This window comes from Falco biarmicus, chromosome 13, assembly GCF_023638135.1.
Source record: "Falco biarmicus isolate bFalBia1 chromosome 13, bFalBia1.pri, whole genome shotgun sequence".
NCBI classification, from domain to species: domain Eukaryota; kingdom Metazoa; phylum Chordata; class Aves; order Falconiformes; family Falconidae; genus Falco; species Falco biarmicus.
In genome coordinates this window covers 19,343,545-19,362,140 of record NC_079300.1, presented here as the reverse complement: position 1 = coordinate 19,362,140, position 18,596 = coordinate 19,343,545, and the positions used below count along the sequence as shown (strand labels likewise).

The following is an 18,596-nucleotide window of genomic DNA, read 5'->3' as shown; positions in this document are numbered from 1 at the left end:
CAGCTCTTTGTTTTCAAGGTCATTGCTAGAGATTTAATGACCTAAGGTTCCTTTAATCTCTAATTTTATGATTTTATTAAACAAATGATAAATAAAAATTTCCTATAGACACACAGGGCAGGGGAGGAAATCACCAAAATATCGGAAAAGGATCCAGGTTTTCAGTCAGTTGAAACCTCCCTAATTGGCTGGCACGTTTTTCTGCACTTATTACAGTGAATGCTGCCATCTGTTTCTTACTTCAAAAGAAACAGTCAAAATGATAAGCAAGCTACCAGAGAAGGAAGTCTTATCATGCATATAGAATATTTTAAAAAGCATAGTATCCACTAGCTCCCTGTAGATACAGTATTTCCAGCCTTGACATGATAATTACTAGTAGAAAAATTGTGACAGGCAAATATTCAACCAGCTTCCATTTGTGATAATGGGGCATGTACAGAGGAGATCATTTTGATTTCAGATTTTCCATTACTTGCTTTAGGTTTTGCCCTACAAGTATCACAGTAAGGGTGCTTCTTTGTGATGTCAGGCTGTGCACTGTCCATCCATTAGATCACAGGTTGTTGACTGAAGATACTGAAAAGTTTGCCAGTGTAAAACATCATCTTTAACAGCCCAAAGGGACGTCTACTAAGCAACAATAGAAAGAGCATGAAAGAAAAGGCACGTGCAATGTTAGGGTAAAGGAAAAGACATATAAGAGGGAGAATACACAGCCACTTCCACTAGACAGCTAATTTATCATCAACAGTGCCATCATCACAACTGAGCAAAAAACCATACTGGCTTTTTTCCTAATTGTTAAGCATCATAACAGAGAGCTGATACTTTAGCACTTCAGCATTTAATTCCATCAACTGCTGCTTAACCCAAGGACTGCAAAACTGATGCTTGAAAAACCAGTAGCATCGAAGACCCCTTGCCCATATATTAATGTTAGACATTCACTTCCTTCAGTACTTGCAGACTGTTCAGTGGAACACAGCCTGTTATGGGTGTACTCTAAAGGCAAAATCCTGTGCCAACCTGTACAGGAACAGCTACATCTGAAAAGTCATGGAAAAGAAACTATAGCACACAGGATATGCAGGAAACCATAGTAGCTACCACAGTCAAGAAGTGACAATACCACAAGTATGAAATACAGGTGAGGAATTCCCACACATGGAGCCTGTTAATGTATCTTGTCACCCTAGTAGTGAAATGGAGAGTAGTGAGATTCACAGCTTCTCTCCATTCCATTCTTTTCCTGTCTGCCTGTAGGAATCCAAATCTGGATTTGAATAGGTCTGTATGGGACCAGGAAAAATAAGAGCTTTCTGCTCTCTACAACTCATAGCAGGAAACAACAGATCCTATTTGCTACAGGGAGCAAAAATAATTTGCAACAAAACTTGTTTTATATCATTACATTTTTTTTTGTTTTGTTTCACAAAAGACTATTAATTCACCTTTATGCTTTGCTTTTTCTTCATATGTCAATGACAGTACCATAGTATTTCCTAGTTTTACAACTTGCCCAAAAAACGGGAGCATGAGAGACACAGGCAAGGGCTGAAGCATACCCAGCAGTAATTCCTTTTACTTCTATCTGTAGGCCACAAAGAAATAGGCAATTTTAGAAGGAATAGGATGTCAACATGTATTTTACCACAAGATGTCCAGATTGTAGAGGCACCTGCTTAGGAATGAATGCGGCAAGTTGGAAGAAAAAGAACAGAAAATAACAAGGGTGGGGGGGAGATGATGAAGGAAAAAAACCACCCCAACCAGCAAACCACAAAAACCAAGAGGTGACTAACAGGTCATCCATGAACATTTGCTATTGGAACCTATAGACCACAAAAGGTAAAGAAGAAAGAACATACAAGCCTCAGACCAGAGAAAGAAACATGTCCTGATAATGTCACAGCTCAGCTTACAAACTTGACTGATGACTGCAGTTTGTGTTTTTCACCCACTATTTTTTTTTTTTTATATATATATATATATATAAAGGAAGGTATACACACATGCACAGTGTGGGAAACAGGAGAATGGCTATAAGCTGATGTGATAGCTGCTGGCTCTTGCTATCTTAAAAGGGAAACCTGAGAAAGCCCCAGAACAGCAACACTTAAATTGCACAAGCAAAGGAGGTGTCTGTTCAGTGCTATTGCACTGAAGGGCAGTACCGTAGCCAAGGATTTAGCACAGTTCTCAGGCAGATGGACCTTTGGAAATGCAGATAAAGTCAGAGGAAATATTTGAACCTGTAAACAGGATATAAAAAAGCATGGGAATTCCATCAACTCCTCTGTGAGCGTCAGCGAGTATAACACGAGTTTGATCTTCGGGAACTATGCACTAGGATGCCTAATACAAATAGTTCTTAACCTAAATTAAAAAAATGAACAAAACCAAAAACAATCACAGCTTGGATGAAGATATCTTTTGCTTGTAGAAGTGTCATCTTTCTCATTCCAAGACAGAATACTTAGCATCTCCTATTATCAATAGGCAAACCTTAAGCTGGGCAGAGCTGCCTAACTCCACTTGTCACAAATATGTCTACTTTGCTACCAGAACTTTTTTTTGATAAAGTAATTGGAAAACAGCCTGTTTATACTGGGTAATAAACAGCAAGTGCTGGAGGGTATTTAACATGCAATAGATACATGCCACAGAATATTATGCCCACTGCATGACAGCCACTGAGGAAACTAGTTAGACATAAACTCTACAATTTCTTATGGAAGGGAAGAATTGTAATTGAAGGTAACGTTGTACAACTGTCAAATCAGTGCTGACAAATATCTGTTAACAACTTCAGCCCTTTTTCCAATTACCAGCTGTTTGCAAACAGCCTACTGTTGTGTTTGTTGTTGTAATTGTAGAGCAGACAATTGAAGTCCCTGAGCCAAAGTCCCAGAGCCTCATCAGCTTCACTGGGCTATAGGAAAGGGCTGTAGATGAACAAACTTTAATCAAAGAATTGGTGAAATATTCACTTGGACTATTTCCCACTTCTTATTTATGCTGTGTAATTGGTCATTCATGTCATATAGAATTATTTTTTTTCTTACAGATTAAATATATGAAATATTTCAATCAATAGTTTAATAGCAAATAATTTTTATATATATTCACGAGACTAAAACAATGTGAAGAACACCCATAATCCAAATGTGTATGGCAGTACAAACATCCATGAGTGGTTGATACCAAAATGCTGCAGTAAGTCTGAAATGTTCAAAATCCAAAGCAGTGTAGTTTCACTCTATTCAGAAAGCTACTGCATGGACTAGTCTGAAGCAGTAGTCTCAGAACAGACTGTATTGCAAGTTGATATATTGAATGTTGAAATCACCAATTAATCTGTCCCTCACATGAATAAAGAAGAAATCAAACACTGGGATTAAACATGTAACTGCTTAATTTTTCAGGATCTGGAATTATATTGTCTGCCTCTACAGGGGAAAGTAGTTGTCTTTATAATTCAGCCCTACTCTAGTCTGTTATGGTTAACAACAGCAATAACGTATCTGTTCGAAAGTACTCTGGGAAAAATCCTTCAGAGGATTTACCATTTAATAGTGAGATTATTATACACTTACCTTTACAGAATAACATCCTTTTTTCCTAATCCAACTGGCTTTTAATAGATTTGTTTGAGGGCTCGTGTGACATACCAGCTACAGAAGGATATCATAATCTGATCCTTAGCTTCTTCTAAATGTCTTAAGCAGTATGGATCCTACTTGTGCCTTTTATTTGAACATACCAGAAAGTTTCTTCTTGATATTCAGGCATTTTAAAAAAATATTCCCTACCTCTCATGTTTATAGACTGATTTTTCTCCATCTTGGCCTTCACCTATTAAAAAGTGGGTGTTAGGACTTGATCCTCATAACCAAGATGTCATGAAGCAATACATTTTCTTTAATGGGGCACTGTACAGAAAATATCAACTACAGTATGTATGCTGCAGAATTATCTATCACCTACCAGTGCTATGTCTATGTAGAAATTTTGGACTTACCTCTCTTTTTTCCCCTGAAATTCCTTCTCCTGAAATATGCCTAATGCAGATCAGATATTATGATTATTTATATGTTGTCTTGCATTGAAATCCCTTTCCAAGAAACACCTCCTCAAAAGCAATTTAATGACCCAGAAATTTGTGAGCAATTGGTTGAAGCTCTGAGCTACCACAAGACACCCTGTGGCACATCACAACGATGTTTTCCATCTCTTGATTCTGATGTTTAGTTTCCAAGTATTGAAATATAATATTTACTACAAGGACCATACAAACACAGTAAAATCTATCATCTGTTTAATATAATAAGCAAGCTTAAGCTGTAGACGTTCTATTCATTTTGCATTCATTTGTTTCTTCTTGATACTATCTTGAGAGCAGCAAGTAATGAATGTGAAGAAAATAACATTGGTTTAAGTGTTCAATGTGATACATAGAAACATTTTTATAAACTACCCCAAAAGCTCAAGGAAAAGGGAACTGGGGAATAACATAGGGTATGACAAGCTGAGCCAAGAATGTGATTTTGGACTGTTTCCATTGCGGTTTTCACTTCAGAGTAATTTGTATAATTTGGAAAGCTAGCAATATAACTCTGTGTAGGGATGGGTTATTCAAGGTAACCTCTATGTTTAAAGGATGGGGTATTTTTATAGCCGTGGACCAAAAACGAGGTCGCATGCTACAGCTACCTAGAGCTAGAAAGGAAGACAGAGAATCCACTGTTTTTAATTTCTTACATTATCTTGTACTGTACAGAGAAATGTATTTTACTGTTCTTAAAATACATAGGTATTAATATGCTAACGGCATGGCGAGCTAAACAGCAAAGCCTAATAAAAGGTCCCTCTAGCAGAAATACTAACTTTTCAGATTCTTCAAGGCTAGTGCTCACACTGAATCCCTCAAGAAACACAGTGAGGTAGAAGTGTAAGAGTGTACTATTTGGAACTTTTTAAATATATTGGAATTTAACGCATTCCTAGTTCATGCAGCAGCCCAGCCTGTTTAGTGCTAGATTTTCTCTTTGAGAAATCTTGAGCTAATTTCTAGAAAATAGCTAGAAAGTTTTAAGCTGCTAAAAGTTAAATCTTGTGATTTTTACATAAACCCACAGCAACTGTGGGCTCAACAGAGTACATAAAGATAGGACTACCATAATTTAACATATTTGGGTGTGAGCAATATTTTCTTAAGCACAGAACATGTAAAAGATGAAAAACATCAAATTCCCCAAAGAACCTTGAAATCAACCATTAATGAAAGTTCTACAGTGGGACCTTTTAAAGGCTTAGGTCCAGATCCTCACCTGTAGTGAAGTTTCAATGAAGGAAGTGGAAATACCTAATTTACATCAAAGAAAAACTGGACTTTTAACTATAAGGTCAAGATAATACAGACATTAAATTCTCATTCTACTCCCCACTGCTTACAAAGAGTAGAATACTTCCAAGATTTCTACAGGACCAATCTAACCTCCATTCTGGAAATCATCCACGCTTATAGGATGATTTAGAGAAATACTCATAGGGTCAAGGTCTTGAGATATCTTTATGTCCTTGACTAGAAGCCAGGTGAATAAAAAAAAAATAAGTTAGAAATTATGTAGCATTGTAATGCAAAATTAAAGGAATGATTAAACATCTAACTAAATAAAACACTGGCACTTAATAAGAGATGTCATTTTTACCCCCTTCTTTTTTCAGAAAGGTTCAGCTGTGATCTTTGATTGTTGCTTCAAAGCAACCTTTCAATTTATTGACATGATCCAAGCAATAACTTCAACCATCTTCTGGTTCATTCCAACTTACAAAAGCTTAAAAGTATGAAAAAAGGTTCTGAACCATGCAGACCTTCCATGAAAGAAATCCCTAGCATGGATGTTCAGCTCTTTTCCCACCCCTACTCCTCACAAACCCATACATCACATAAGTCCTGGGTGGGAGAAGTGGCATGCTGGGGGGACATCGCACTATATCACCAAGATGATACTGGTATAGCATTGTACCCCTAGTATTGCCTCAGGCTGCCGTACTGCAGATCCCAGGCCTAAATGGGATAACATAAGTAGTAACTCAGATAAAGAATGAGTTCAGGACTAGAGCGTGCCTGCACAAACACACACAGCTTGGAGTCACCCAGTCATCTCTCTGCATCTAGTAAAGGGATGCCAACCTTGGGCTGTGCCTCTGGTCAAGTACAGGCCTGAACATTACCATGACATCCCAAATATGTGATACTGCTGCAGAAGCAGTGGATGCTTTTGCTGAAGCTAGATGATCTGTCTGCTTTGTACGGATATCCTCCCCAGAGCCTGTCTTTATACCATTTCACTCTTAAGTTTTTAGATACTGCTGACCATCAGGCAATATTTCCTTTTCTCATACATTTACTATTCATTAATACTTTTACCATTTCAAACTTTCTTTACTGACATCTTTTAAGTTCAGAAATTTCCTAGATGTATTTTCCTTACATTTTCCACAGATGCTCAGTTATCTTTCATCTGCTGTACTGGATCTCCACGATTGCCTCTCCTTTTTCACATCCCCACCTGACAAGAACTAAGTGGGTTCTGGTCTGGATGAGGATGTGTAGTTCTGGTGACAGGATACTTTCATTACCACATGCATACTAATGCATGTTAAAGGTTTTATGGAGAGAAGAAAGTCTGATTTTTACACGAGGCAAGTTAAAGTCTACTGGGGATAGAAATATTTGTGTTGCTTCAGGAAATGTTCAATGCAATTGCTGCAGCTTTTGCTAGGTGAAGATTTTACTATGTAGTTGATCCGGATTGCTTAACTGCTACTTAAACCTGTAGGGTTTCCTCTGGAAGACAACTTTAGTTTCCTTTTTTAGAGAAATTATTGAAATTGTATTTTATAGTGAAAGAAAGAGTTTGGCTAACACAAAAGTCAGCTGACAAAAAAATTCTGTCAATGGAGTGTTATCTAAGATAAGTAAAAGCAACATTGCTAGACAGACAGGCCAGAGCATACACTGTGTCAGGCACAGCAGCTTCCTTTATCCCTCTTGCCGCGTGGCAATGCCACATGGTCAGGACTCAGCACAGAAGACAGACCAAAGTCCTTGTAATCCTTTTAGAAGGCTCTTGATATTGTCTCAGACAAGGGAAAATGAGATTTGTGGATAATCTCAGCTCATCTTAGCTCCACATGCCCATAAGAAAAACGTGACTGTAACCTGCCACAGTTTACACACACAAAAGTCCCTTTGTCTTTTGCTCTTTTCTGGAATCATGTAGCTCAGGCAGGTGGAAATACAGTGGTGGTTTCTAGTCCACTGGACTTTTTACAAGTGCAAGAGTACAAACAAATCTAGTTTCTCCCCCTGACTGAGCCCATTGGTGGGCTATGCAGAGTTGTGCCAATAAGCCAGAAGAAACACAGTTCTGTTGTGATTAGAAACCTTTAGTATGTCAAAATGTAGCAACTTATCTGCAGTTTGGCTGTTTGCCCCAGGAGTTATCATAAGCTTTCCATTTCTGAAGCTAGCACAGGAGCAACCAGAAAAGAAACCAAACTGTCCAGAAACAGGCAGATTATTGCAATCTGTGAAGCAACACAGCACTAAGAGGAGGTGATGCTGCCTTACCTTAATTTTTTTCCCTAGACTCAATAAATAACAAGAAGAAAAAGCACACTGGCAAACCTGAACGGAAGAGCTGATTCAGTAGTCAAGCTCTGATCTTCAGTATGTTCACTGAAAGTTCTGGTTTTTTTAAGGAAAGTTTCCCTGTTCTTACATAACCTTCGACAGTTTGCTACAGCAGGCTAAGTGAGGGAACAAGATTAACAGATATGAGATATTTTTACCGCTTCACCCAAAGATTCACAGAATTTTCTGGGAATTTTAACACTTGTTCAAAACAATGTGCGATTCTTCATGTTGCTATCAGTGCAATCAGGAAAGAATTCTACATAGCCTCCAAATGATTTGTACCAAACAATTTTACATAATTATTTAACATCCTTCTTCAAACTAATAAATCTGATAAATTGTTGTTTGGTTTTTTTTTTTAATAGGAACTGAAGTGCAATTATTAAATATCTCTGCAAAATAACAGCATTGGCAAAGTGGAAGTCACTAAGCTGCTATTTCTACTTACTGCTGTGTATGTTGCCATGAACTTAGCCATGAAAAATGCTAAGTTAACTTACAGGAAATATATTTGCATTGATTAGTGCAGATTATGTGATAGTGGAACAAGATCAGTGAACCACAATGAATACCGTCAATATCTACTCTGAAGTATGACATGGATTTATCTAAATGCAGTATCTCGGCTTCACTTACCACATCTCTTCCTGTTTCCCTTTACTAAGCATTTAGTAAAAACAATGCTAGTGTAAACAAAGTATGTATCATATTTTTAAATTAATTCCCATTACAATGCTGCTACCCACTGTTCCTCTAATACGATTTCCTTGCCTCACTACTATGAGGATCCACTGTTTTTATTGTTACCAGTAAAGTCCTCCAAACAGCAGCCCTGACCTCAGCTCCCAAGAAGTCCACCACAGATGCAAAAAAGAGTAGCATTTTCTCCACGCTACACAGATCCACCAAAGCAGAAGCTGAAGGTATGACGGCATCGCAACAGTCGGATGGAGCACCAGCTGTGCAAACACACAGCCCAACCTGTGATAAAATCCTTTTTCTTCTCTACAACAGCTGTAATATTGTCAGAGCTCCTTGGATACAGAAAATCCCTACAATTTCTCTAGTAGGGGAAAGCCAGTGAACAGTCCTGTAATGTAGAGTATCATGGACTATTAGTTAGCCCAGAATTCAAGAGTGTAAGCCACAGGAGAAAATTTCTTGCACCAATTACAAACGTCAACGTTTCAAAGCCTTCTGCTATGCATTAGGCACCAAAATCAGATCCCTCAGTCGCATCTCCCCAACTTCACCAATGGCACTGAAGATCTGATACTCCCTGCTCAGCACTGAAACCTCAGAGCTCTGCATCCACCCAGGACAGAATGGTTCTGTGCAGGTCTGCATGGGAATGCTTCCTGCAGATGAAAACAGTAAAGCTCATGTGCAAGACTGCCAGCAATGCTCTGCTAGCCTGCGTCTGAGAGCAGAGAGTCTGCTTTCATTGATGCAAAGAGGGTGAGCAGCATTTATACAGGCAGTTGAATCCGGGGTAAGAAGAACAAGACCACCTCAACACTGCATAGGAAGAACTCTGCATCAGAGTCAGGACCCATACTGTAAATCATAAAAACATGTGAGTCCAGGATTTCTTCAGTCTTCTGCTTTCAAGCAAATTCTCTAAGCATGCTACTGTCTTTTTTTATTCTGCTGTTAGTTGTAACATTCAAAAGTGTATTCCCTTGAACACACATTTTGAGAGACGGGTCTGGTTTTTGAAGGGGGTATGCTCAGCACTTCGCAGGACCTCATCAGGGGAAAGATTTAGCCATAAACCAAATGGACATATCCTTAACCATCAAAAACTTGAAAATTTTAACCACAAAAAATATGTGTCTGCATATGTAAATGTAAAAATTCTTATTACACAAACTCCTTGTTTCAAAATATATCAGATAACACAGCATTAAGAAAATTTACCAATGAATCTGAGTGTAATCATTTGTGTGCAAAGGAAACAAAACAAAACAACTTCTACATGCTCAGCCTACTAAAATGCATTGCCAGATATTTGAGAACAAATCAAGAATTTGTTGCTATTGAGAAATGAAACATGCAATCTCTGGAACCAAACTGGTCACTGGTGAACAGTAAAACCCTAATAATTTCCATATTTATTAAGTAATCTATTGCTGTTTACCCCAGAAATCACTGCACATGAAAACATGACAAAAAAACCCAACCTGAGAAACGCTGGTGTATGCTGCTATCCCCTTCCATTGTTCTTCAAGGAACATAATGGAAACTTACACAAAAAAAGAAAATATTAGTTTTTATATTGTTACTGGAATAATGCAGAGATAAATGATTATGAAAAGAAGATAAATGAAACTCATTTTATTTATCCTTTTCAATTTTTTTCTCTTACTGTCAGTATTTCCAGAATTTCTTGATTTAAACAAAGAGAAGAAAAGATTACTTTATAGAGGCAAGACAAACATGAAAGGAAGGGGAAGAAATATAACAAAGGAAGATGTATATGTATCTTCATCTTTCCACAGTCAAAATAAAAGATTTTTTTTTTTCTTTTAGCACTTCATAATTTTGCCGCTGTCTCCCGTAACACCCTCCCAGGTGAGCGCAGGCGGTGTGGGTCAGGCGAGCGGGCAGCGAGGTGGGCTGAGAACGGGCGGGATGGCGGAGCTCAGAGGGCTGTGACCAGCGGCGCAGGGGCCAGCTGGAGGCCTGTAGCTCACGGTGTTCCCCAGGGTCAGTGCTGGGTCCAGCCCTGTGCAGCTCATCCATCAGCGGCCTGGGTGGAGGGGCAGGGGCACCCTCAGCCAGTCTGGGGGTGGTGCGGAACTGGGAGGAGTGGCTGGTGCACCGGGAGGCTGCGCTGCCATTCAGCCAGACCTGGGCAGGCCAGAGGGTTGGGCGGAGAGGAACCTGGCGAAGTTCAGCAAAGGCAAGTGTAGGGTCCTGCCCCTGGGGAGGAGCAGCCCCACGCACCAGCACGGGCTGGGGCTGACCTGCTGGGGGGCAGCTCTGCGGGGAAGGACCTGGGAGTGCTGGTGGGCAGCAAGGTGCCCATGGGCCAGCAGCGTGCCCGTGTGGCCAAGAAGCCAGTGGGACCCTGGGGTGCACTGGGAGGGCCGTGGCCAGCAGGTGGAGGGAGGTGATCCCCCCTCTGCTCTGCCCTGGTGAGGCACATCTGGAGTGCTGCGCCCAGTGCTGGGCTGCCCAGGTCAGGGGAGACAGGGAGCTACTGGAGAGGGTCCAGCGGAGGGCTATGGAGATGGTGAGGGGACTGGAGCATCTCCCATATGAGAAGAGGCTGAGAGAGAGTGAGAGCCGGGTCTGTTTAGCCTAGAAAAGAGAAGACTGAGAGGGGATCTTATCAATGTCTACAAATATCTAAGGGCCAGTGTCAAGAGGATGGGGCCGGGCTCTCTGTGGTGCCCTGTCATGCCCAGCAATGAGACAAGGGGCAATGGGCACAAACTGTCACACAAGAAGTTCCATCAGAATACAAGGAAAAACCTCTTTAACTTTAAGGTGACGGAGCACTGGAACAGCCTTCCTCGCTGTGTGGTTGTGTGGTTTTCTCTGGAGACATTCAGAACTTGCCTGGATGTGAGTCTGTGCAACCTGCTTTAGCAGGGGGTTGGACTACATGATTTCCAGAGGTCCCTTCCAGCCCTGACCATCGTGTGATTCTGTGATAATAGTCTCTACCAGGTCCGTCCTATTTTCAGCATACACCTAATTTCCATGAGCATTAGAAACTGATGTATGCTCACATAAAAAGAAGAATACACTCTACTTTGTCAAGTCTTAAAACTGGACAACACATTTAAATGAGAAAAAAAAAAATCCGAACAACTCGGAAAAGCTTGGAGACAAGTGAAGCAGTACATAACAAGTCTAGAAAGGATAATAAGGAATACTTAGCATACCTGAAAAGACTTCAAACCAGTGGTAGAAGGCCTAAATAAATCATGCAAATGAATAAAAGGAGTATAAAATCTTTATATAACAACATGAGGAGCAAATAGTAAAAAGTGCGTATAATACTAAATTATTATATTAAAAAGCAAGCAACTGAAAATAGCCAAGAGAGCTTTTAAAAATTTAGAAGATAACTTACTCTTATGAAGGATGCTGGAGAATGAAAATGTTGCATTTATCAGGCAAAAACAATGGTCAGAATTACATACTTTTTCAGCCTTTGATTCACATCCTGCATTTTAAATCCAGTCATTTACATTCTTTATTTTCCAAATTTCATCTTCTGTATTATAGCAGTAATTTTCTCACATGTGTATCAATGTATAGTTTGATACATAAATATTTACAAAAATATTTAGGTATATGGAAAGATTAATTAATACAGATATTGATGAGCAGGGAAACAACAATTAGACAGGTGCATAGCATATCCCTGTACAGCATGGCTTTTTCTATGAAAAATATCTTGATGGCCTATAGAGCCAACAGCTTACATGGAGATATGACAAGTTTAACTGGGGATCTGTTCTTCATATTTTGAAGTTTATCACACAACCTTTCTTTACAGTTCAGGCCTACCTGATTTTTAGCTATTTTTAACTAATTCTCTGAACAAGTCCCAGAAACAACAAATATACTACAAAATAGCATAGAGATTAACTAATTGTTTTCATTCCTTTTAGTGAGCTAAGAGCCTTAGCTCATACTAAAAAAGTAATAAACCAGACAATAGGCCTCTCAAATACTAAGTGGGTATCTACATCCTTTAGTAAGTCTAAAAATTCAGTCCAAATTTCAGAACCTAACACCTTCTACTCACCTACTACCCCATCCTGAAAGCACCTTATTTTCCTGTGAAGACTAGTTTTTACTAATAGTTGCTTGTATCCATGATCCAAGCCTTGTAAGTTCTGACATGACCGTAGTTATGTTTCTTTCTTATTTATCAGACATACCAGCATTCAGAAAGTTAGCCTTTTCCAGTCTATCACCACCTTTGACCTAATGATCCATATACTCAGGCAGGATCTAGACAACAAAAGAACCAAAACTCTCATCTTCCCTCATCCTACAGACACCTCAAGAGAAGCCTCTACTCACAAAACCTTTGGGTTTCCCAGGGTAGGGTACTCTCAAGCCTTCCCACTGAAGCTAGGATACTTCCAATGTTCAAGATACCCCATGTGAATTATTAAACAGAACGTAAAAATTACTATAAATTATTTTAGCTGCAACCCCCTCAATATAAGCAAAAGACTGCAACTGCAAGGACCCAACTTGATTTTAGAAGCATGCAGAGAACACTCCAAGGAAACATCAATATTAACAGCCTTCCACTAACAAGTCCTACGCATTTAATTTCAGTTGTAACCTTTTTTATTTGTAATACAAATAAAATTGTTCAAATTAATTGGAATATTACAAAGAAAACTTTTCATAGTCAGGTAGGATGAAACTAGATTTTGAACTCTCAAAATTTCCAGCAGCTACAAAGTCATTGCCTTGATGAGCCCCTTATTACAGGATTGGTACAGGGGGAAACCAAATTATGAAAACTTAAACAGGTTACCAATCAGATCAAATATCTGAAAGTTTGCATGTTTACACAAACAACTGAAGTACCTGCTAATCTCAGTTAACAAGCGTAGCTGGTTACAAGAATCTAACTGCACGTTAACAGGTTCAGGGAAGAAGAATATAGTGACATCTGTATGCAAAAAGATCTACCTCCACCACACACTGCAATACAACTATAAGTTAAAGATCTTGTCTCATGGCATTACCTCAGAGAAAAGTCATAGGGCAACCAGAAGCTGGTAAAGTTTTTGTTAAATTATTAAGCAAAAGCTCAGTGATAGAAGTTGACAGACACAGCTGTTCAGGCAAACTCATCATTATAACAGCACTGTGTCCTCACATGCCACATAAGATTGGCACATTTTCTCAACACAAAATTGCAAACACAAGTAAATCTGTAAGAGTGCTCTTGATTCTAGATGCAGGAAAAATCAGTATGTGAACTTTAAGCAACAGCTTCAGCAGCATCAACAATTTGTATTGGCATGGGTGTCCAGACAAAGCCTATGTTGTATTGTGGTATGTAGAGCAAGCAATGGGTCATAAATAGTTTGCACTGTATGCTAAGGAGGTGAATGCATTATGCATAGTATGTTCTTTATCAATTGCAAACAGAAGGGAACTGCTTGTGACAATGGAGTTTGTCCCTGCCAGCAAGAATATGCTATGCGGGCATTTAGAGATAGTGAAGTATCCCTTAACTAGTAATGTACTAGCTTTTGTAGAAGTTGAGTTGAGGAGAATGCCACACTTAACCAGACTGAATTCCTCTTCATTGGGATATTCCAGAAGAGATACAAAGCCCAGCAGAATGGTACAATTTGCAGGACATCAATGGCCAAGTGTTCCTAGACATGTCTCCTGCACACGCTGCCTACTTTTCCGGCTCTCAAAGTCCTTTCTTTGCCCTGTTCTCCCCCAGTTCCAATACTTCTGCATGGGCCAAGGAACAGGAACAGGTTAAGGGAAGCACAACGTTACCATTACTCAACCATCCCCAGAGAAATGTTGTTACAGAATCATTTACCATTACCGTTAATCAGAAGTTCAGACAGGACACCCGGGCTCGTGACAAGTCTCTCAACATCATCAAAGAGCAGGGATGTGCAACAAGCTGCTTTTATAATAATAACGGAAAACCCACTGGATTTCCTTCCCCAGCTCATGCAGGGTTTGCTAGAGGTATAGCACCATTTTTAATGTTGCAGAGGAACATAGAAATTGTCCATGTGGATTTGACAGCCTTGTTTCTTCTAAGCAAACCAACCAGGAAACGCACTTAAGAAAACTCCCCTTCTCTTGTCTTGCAAAAATATATGTACCCATACATGATTTTTCTGCAGCAAAGGAAGTTTTGATGGTTGCCTAGTGCTGTGCACAGCTCACATATCAGAGATGAGCTAAAATGACAGCCCTGTGCCCCACACCAGAACTCCAGTGGGACACCAGCGTCAATCTCCAGTCTTGCAAAAGGGTTCCACAGTTTCTTTTATGAGAGTTATACCATTTGTGGCTTTCAATGCAGAGACATGGGTGATGAAATTTCATCCTCTAGAATAGCCTGAATACCACTAAAGAATTTGACATATACCATATTGCCAGCTGACCAAATGCACAACATCCTTGCATGTTCTGACTTTACACTGAGATACCACGAGTCATAAGAATAGACTAGATGGAGATGTTCTCATCAATTGAAAACTGATCTTAAAAAATAAAATCCAGCTTGTGAATCTAGGGGATGATTCCACAGTTAAGTTCAGAAAACAGGCTTCTGTTTCTATTTCTTTCTCTTTCTATCCTCTTTCTGCTTCAATCTATTACAGGTGTATTCCCACTTCTGAAAAAAACCCCACAAACCCTAGCAAACATGTGTATCAAAGTCCTATATATATATACACTACAGGTGTGTTAGTCACTCACCATGTCCTTTCTAGCCTAATGTGCAACTTTCTAGTCTTCTCTGGAATAAATGTCATAGAACAAGCTGTTAGCTGGGAATTTATCTGGAACACTTAGAAATTTCCCAGTTATGTCAGAAGATCTTATCTGTGCTGCTGCTTTGCTATGGAGACCAGGACTACAAAAACCAGACACAATTCAGGGTATCCAGTCCCTACTGCACCTTCCTGTTTAAAAAGCCAATTCTCACAATGCTTCTTCCTACTTTCCAGAGGCTTTTTCTACACCTTTTTTCCCCAGATGTTTTCTCCATATGTCTTCCTTGGCATCACAGTTATACTCTAGAGTCTCCTCCCCAGTATATTGGCAAAGTAAAATTAATATTGAGTTTTACATTTCTTCTATTTCCTGCAAAGCTGGGTACAGCTTTGAGGTCTCATTAGTCAGCTTATAACTACATATTGAAGAAACTGGCTCACATCAAGGGTGACTCCACATTGGCCACTCCAGATGGAAGAGGTAGCAAAAAATGACATCACAGTTCATTGAAACATTTATTTCTGTATGCATTGACTTGTCATGCAAACCTAAACTCCACTCAGTGCTCCTAACACAGATGAATCGTGTGCAGGTGCATCCAGAAGGCCTGCAAACTGGAAAGCATAAGTTACTACTGCCTTGGGGCATACTATGTTTATGCAGAACTCCCAGTGGAAATCAAGGTAGCAGCGGTTAATTGCTATTTTATAGGAAGCTGGGATAATTTTTCTATGGGTAACATATGGTGCACTTTGCTGTGACATGGTACCCGGACTGTCACAGATCTCACTCCAGTCTCAGGCAGGTGTGCTGGGAAAACAGGGACAGTGGTAGATGGGAGTATTTGACATAACATGAGACACACATTTTTTTTGTTTTCAGGCATGCCCATTCCCCAAAGGTGATCTGAAAACATTCCCAGGGTCAGCATCTCTAGTTGTCTTCCATTGCAGTCACCACATCTTAGGATTCTTCTCATAGAAAAGGAAATTCAACTTCTATGGGCAATCACATTTTCTGCCCCCCATAACTCTTGCCAGAAAAGTGTTCAAGAATGCATAGAAATGGTTGGGTTTTTTCTCATTTTGCAGCCTAAATGTATTCATGATCTATCCATACACTTGTCTTTTTGGCAGTGCTGCTCTTTAGACTAAGTAGTTCCTTGTTGTCTGTGGTTCTAAGGTAAGCTGCAGTGATGACTCTTGTTTCAAGGAGGTAGATAGCACTAAAGATAATTAATACCATAAATTAATACCTTAACATAGAACCAGGCTCTTCTAATAAGCATTTCAAATAAGCATTTTTCATTGAACTGTGGAAAGTGAAAACTGGACGTTTTGCAAAACTCAAAATTACATTATCAATTGTGAAAAATTCATAAAACATGGGGAGAGGAAACTGACGTTGCAAAAGAGAACAGTATCTTTCCACAAAATATTTAATTAGGTGTCTTTATGCTCTGTTTTCTGGCACTGTGGTCTCTGTATCAATGTTGATTAGGATTCCCGTTTTTCTATGTTTAAATTCAGAATTCATTCATCTGGGGTGAGACGTACCCCAAGGACAGTCAGAGACACCCCTTGCAAAAAAGCTACCGGTTGAACCAACACAATCATCACAGCCACGTTCTCCATACACTGCCTTGTCAACTCACAAGACATAAACAAGATGTGGGCTGGCTTTGGAAAAGTGGTGGTACTGTTCTGATGCTGGTTCCAGCTCTGATGTTGATTTCTAGCTCCAGTAAGCAGCTGAGGGGCAATGCAGCAGGCATGCTCTAAGTTCAGTTTATGGAATAGAGATTTCATTTCCCCAGTCCCTTCTTTACACCATTTAAAGAGAAGTGCTGTCTCATTGTGTATTTATCTTTTCTTCCTACCATTAATATTATCCTGGTTTAATTTTTCAGAGACTAGTTCACTATTTTGACAGTACAAGTGCCACCTCCTAATGAATATGGGCTTCTCTGTATATTGACATAACACTTCCTCTGCTTGTGCTGGGTTTGATCAGTTCTTTAAATAACTAAAAATTACCTAAACAAATCCAATCAGTTGATTTGTTCGTCTAAGGCCAGTTAATTTATTGCCACCAAGAAAAAAGAAAAAGTTAAAGTATTTTTGAAACCTCAGACCATAGGCATTTCAGCTCTTTACAGTGAGAGATGGTAGTTGTCATGTATTATAAATATTTGTACTGTAGAAGAGGACTTTCACATGACAGGAACCTCAAGACCCCATGCAAATTGTTAGGCTCATCCAAAGTGAGCAAGTAAACAGGATAAATATTGAGAAGACATGTCTGAGCCTTTTATTCAGAAAGTCAGAATACGGAATTACAGCATGAAGGATTTAAGTTTCTTCCCTTACATTTTCCCCAAGGTCCTGTCTGTAGTAATTTCAACATTACTTACATAAAATTCATCCTTACTCAAACTTTGCATTTTAATGGAACATTATATTTGTGCTTCCTTGTAAAGCATCACTGAAAATGCTATAAGGTGTATGTGACCAAACCAACTTTTACCCTGGCAATTACTGTTTTGTCCAAATATTATTTGGTAATGTAGCTTAAGTGATATTGGCCCTTAGGTTCACTTTGCACTTAAGAATACAACTTACCCACAAAAAATAAACAGAAGGCTTGAAAACCCTGTTTGAACATACAAATTTGTGCTTACGTATAGTTATGTACCTGCCATGGAAACTATCTGCCTATAAGAATCTTGCAAGTCCTTAGCCTGTTTGGGAGCTAGCAGTCGAGGAGCAGAAAAACAGAGGACACAACAAAGGCAACAAATCTAATGTGTCATGAAGAGGTCTGCTAACTGGAGACTTAACAGCACAAGAAAATAGCTCATAAGCAATACACTGCAATTTGTTCACAAAACACATTTGTTAAATAAGGGGCAAACTAACCACGGCCTTACAAATAAGTCACAAACAGAAAAACTGTAGAAAATTCACGGTATTGTTCACTGGTGCATACTTTGCTTCCTTAGACAAATCAGCAATAGAGTACTAAAGTAGCAAAGATGTGCTCTGTGCTTTTAATCCTCCAGTTTACAGGTTGTCATGTTCACATGTCCTCCCAGGACACGAAGGATTTCAAATCAAAAGCTATAGCTGAACCGTACATAGTAAATTGATGGGAAGCACTGGAAAAGTTGCAGGTTCACCAGAACGCATCTTTGGTTCTGCAAGGACAGGCAAGGCTTTCCCATTGCCTAGCCTTGTGGAGTACATTTTGTATGTGGGGTTTTGTTTACCTCTGAAGCCAGCGGACCTAAATGTCAAGAAGGCAACTTTAATGCAGAAACACCTCCCCAGAGGTGCTTCTGTTTCAGCTTTCTGTAGGACCCCAGATCACCAGATTTTAGATGGTTAGAGGTAGCAAAGAGAAATCCCACCTTCAGAACCTT

At 39.4% G+C, this 18,596-nt stretch overlaps 1 long non-coding RNA gene across 2 annotated transcripts in view; it reads left to right on the top strand.

Moving 5' to 3' along the window:
- LOC130158374 (uncharacterized) overlaps positions 1-9,916 on the top strand; it is a 95,158-nt gene extending 85,242 nt beyond the window's left edge. For both annotated transcript variants that reach the window (XR_008825266.1, XR_008825265.1), the window contains one exon: positions 8,519-9,916. This is a non-coding gene — a long non-coding RNA (uncharacterized LOC130158374). The remainder of the gene's footprint in view (positions 1-8,518) is intronic.
- Positions 9,917-18,596: the final 8,680 nt, after the last annotated feature.